Genomic DNA, 4,440 nt, shown 5'->3' with positions numbered 1-4,440 from the left:
AAAAAAAAACCAACCCAAAATACACCTTTCAAAAAATTATATGAGAATATAATAGCCCAGGCATGTTTGTACATCTGCCTCTTCATCACAGTGATCTAAAAATAAAAAAGAGGAGACATTACTTCTGCATCATGTGAATTGTTTCACCCTTTAAGTAACTTCCTTTATTCTGTTAAGTGCTGTTGCACCAGGCCCTGTCTGCCAGCAGGATGAGGCTGCAGTGTGGCACAGTTCCTTGCATGGGTTATTCAGAGGGATTTGAGGGCACACACTGGGAGCATCTGATTCTCCAGCATGCTGTGAGCATGCCAGTGGTGTCAGCAGCAAGGTGTCATACAAACAGTATAACGTTATTCCTCCAAAGTGCTGAGATCACATTAACCATAAATTAATTAATAAATAAATTAAACCAACAACAAATATCTTGTATCCCTCTGACAGTCAGCAAAATGGCTGCAGCCTTAAGTCCGTATGGAGTCTTCTTGCTTTATGACCTCAAGATATAGCCTTCCTTAGCTGTCCATGGAAAGTGCTACAGATTCAATCCATTCGGTCAGCATTTTAGTCTCCCCTGAGCCTCCTCTTCTCCAGACTAAACAATCCCAGTTCCCTCAGCTGCTCCTCATAAGACTTGTACTCCAGACATGTATTCTTGAAGAATACTATCCTTCCCTGGTAAGTTTAGACAAAAATCATAGAATAGCTTGGGCTAGAAGGGACCATAGAACCATAGAATCATTAAGGCTGGAAAAGATCATCTAGTCCAGCAACCAACACATCACCAGCACCGTGCTCACTAACTATACTAATCATGTCCCTCAGTGTCACATCCACATGTTTTTTCCACAACTCCAGGGATGGTGATTCCATCACCATAAGGATCTTCAAGTTCCAACACCCCTGCCATAGTCAGGGTTGCCAACTGCTAGATCAGTACTAGATCAGATTGCTCAGGACTCCATCCAACCTAGCCTTGAGCATCTACAGGGACAGGACATCTACAACTTCTCTGGGCAAATTATTCCAGCACTTCACCATCCTCTTAGCAAAAAACTTCCCCTGACATCTAATCTAAACCTTCCCTCCTTTAGTTTAAAACCATTCTCCCTTGTCCTATCACTATCTACCTGTGTAAAACATTGATTTCCCTCCTGTTTAAATATTGGAAGGCCATCATAAGGTCTCCCCACAGCCTTCTCTTCTCCAGGTTGAACAAGCCCAACTCTCTCAACTTTTCTTGTTTGGAGAGGTGCTCCAGCCCTTCGATTGCTTTCATGACCCTCCTCTAGACCCACTCCAACAACTCTGCATCCCTCCTGCACCGGGGGCACTAGACCTAAATGAAGTATTCCAGATGGGACCTCACAGAGTAGAGAGAGATAATCACATGCCATGCCCTGCTGGCCACCCCTCTTCTGATGCAGCCTAGAATACGATTGGCCTTCTGAGCTGCAAGCACACACTGCTGGCTCATGTTAGGTTTTTAATCTACTAGGACCCCCAAGTCCTTCTTATCAGGGGTACTCTCAAGGTATTCTTCTCCCAGTCTGTTTACATATCTAGGATTACTCTGACCCAAGTAAAAAACTCTGCACTTCACTTTGTTGAACCCATTAGATTCACGTGGGCTCACCTTTCAAGTTTATCAAGGTCCCTCTGGCTGGCACTCCTTCCAACATATCAACTGCATCACTCAGCTTGATGTCATCAGCAAACTTGCTAAGGGTGCACTCAATCCCATCATTTGTGTCATTGATGAAGATGCTAAACAGTACCAGTCCCAAGACACATCTCTGGGGAACACCACTCATCACTGGCATCCATCTGGCCATAGAGCCACTGACCATAACCTCTGGCTGTAGCCTTCCAACCAATTCTTTATCCACTGAATAGTTCACCCTTCACATCTATAGCTCTCCAATTCAGAGATAAGGATGTGCTGGGGAGACCATGTTGAAGACCTTGCAGAAGTCCAGATAAGATGACATCAGTTGCCTTCCCTTTGTTCACTGATGCTGTCACTCCATCATAGAAGACAACTAGATTGGTTAGACACGAACTTCCCTTGGTGAAGTCATGATGGCTGTCTCAGATCACTTGCTCATCTCTCATGTGCCCTAACATGTATTTCAGGAGGATCTGTTCCATGCTCTTTCCAGGCACAGAAGTGATGTTTTTTCTTGAGTGCCATTTTGCCTATATGCCTTTTTGCATGCATCTGCTTTATCACAAGTGTAAATTGTTTGCTTCAATTTCTATCCTTTATCTAACCCATACCCACCACACCACCTTCTTCACTTTTCCATCTCCAAATAGTTTTATGGAGTGAAATTGTGTTACCATTTACAAATTCCATAAAAGGTTTTCTACTAACACTCATTTTTTAGCAAAGCTATTGTAACCACTGAAAAAAAAATTCCTTGCAATTTCAAATATGTCTCTTCTTAAATCTCTGTTTTATTTATTCTATGTATTCTGCTGCTCACAAGGCAGATGTGTCATGGTTCCAGTAGTCCTTCACACTGATAGTAATAAAGATGATGTTGGAAAAGAACGTATTTTCATTAGACCAGCTCACAGAGCTGGAAAAATAAACATTTTGCCTTCTTCTGAAACATAAGCAGAGAATTTTAAAGATATGTACAAAATGAGGATAAAAGTTTTCAAAAAAGCGTAGTTCAACATCAGAGCGAAAATAGAGCTGGTATTTAGAAGTCAAAAAGGGTGCTAGAAAGAGTTGTGGTCCAGTGGTATTTGCAAGAGCAAAGAGAAAGATGGATACATGATCATATATGGGTCAAGAAATAGCTGGTGACATCAAAATAAAACAATGTGATTTCTGAGTTCATGTTTTCAGTAAATTTTTAGACTCTGTTTATAAGGTTTATCTACAACAGACATTTTTAGGGTTTTCTAAGAGAACAGAGGTGGAGGAGCCATCTTAAGACTTCTTTCTCCTACCGAGGAACAAGTATTCATCTCCATTATTGATTGACTCCTTTAATGATTGTGAGTTTATTCTGGTATGACATTACTTTTTAGATTAACCCTTAGTATTTTCATGAGGGCATTTTGTACCACATTGAAATACATTTAATTCTGGCAAGCTCATCACTAGGTTTTGATGGAAGACACTTCCATCATTTGTGTAGGGGTGTTTACTGCTTTAGATCACTATGTTATGCTTTGTATTCCAAGACTGTTCTGATTGCGTATATTTAATGACATGCTGTGCACAACCCTTCCTCTACAATGATTTTGGGTAAGTTAGGAGTTTTAATACTAGCAAATAAAATCCCTAACTTACATGGGGTAGAGAGGGAGCACCAACTTGCTGGTCTAAATCTTCCTCTGGTAAATATCATAAATATTTTATTATTTTTGTGCACAGCATTGTAAAAATCTAGGCTGAACTGGTATGTGACAAGAAGTGCAAATTATCAGTAAGATTTTTCCTCTTCAGTTTATGTTGGTACATATTGAGGTGCCAGCTGAATTTCTTAGAAGAGCATCCGTACGTTATCCGTACGGTATCCGTACGGTATCTACAAAAGCAAGTTTTAATCCACAACAAGAACTCAATGGCAGTATAACCACTGAACAAGTAAGAGTCAGCATCACATCTTTGTGATGATGGATCATTTATTGCCTATGTATAAATTCATGACCATCAAACAGTAACGTAAAAATTACAGTAACTATTTAATTCTGAATACTGGTATCCTCTCCCTCACTTTATGTAATTTAATATATGTGCTGAATTCTGGACTGTCTTTTATTTCTATCATGCTATGTAGAAATCAAGAACATCATACATTAACTATTTTTACAATCACAAAATTCTGAGGAGAAGTCCAGAGGTACTAAGACAAATGTCTGTTTCAACAATGTCTGTTATAGAAAAGGACATAGAAATTCTCTCTCAGAGACCTACATAAGCACGAAGTCCAAACTTCTATAAGAGTAACCAAGATAACATAGCAGGAATTTGGTGTAACAGCCAGTGGAACACCATGAAGTCAGGATATGAACCTTACAAACTCAGCAGCGAGGAAACAGCAATATGCTCAAAGCTACAGAAAGCTTAGAATTGAGTCAGCCACAAGCTGAATACATCAATGAGTAACAGAATTCTTCTGAAATAAGATTCCATGGCTAAATGAGAAAAAATGTAGAAAAAATAGTGTATAGTACAGTTAAGTAGTAGGAGACCATTAGCAGGTACAATGCTCTATAAATGTTAATTTTATTTCTCACACTGTCAAATGGTGACACTGGAAGAGATCAGAGAATAAATGAAAGGCAAGTTGAAAGAGGCTTAAATTTATCCTCATGTAAAATGAGATATAACATTGCAAAGATTTTTAGGCATTATTAATGATGCTTTGTGGAGAAACTGGCTAGTGAGCCCGTAGCACATGGGATCTGTTTCAAAAAGTC

This window comes from Meleagris gallopavo, chromosome 5 (genome assembly GCF_000146605.3).
Source record: "Meleagris gallopavo isolate NT-WF06-2002-E0010 breed Aviagen turkey brand Nicholas breeding stock chromosome 5, Turkey_5.1, whole genome shotgun sequence".
Taxonomy (NCBI): Eukaryota; Metazoa; Chordata; class Aves; order Galliformes; family Phasianidae; genus Meleagris; species Meleagris gallopavo.
The sequence above is the reverse complement of the archived record's forward strand: the minus strand, read 5'-3'. Positions refer to the sequence as shown.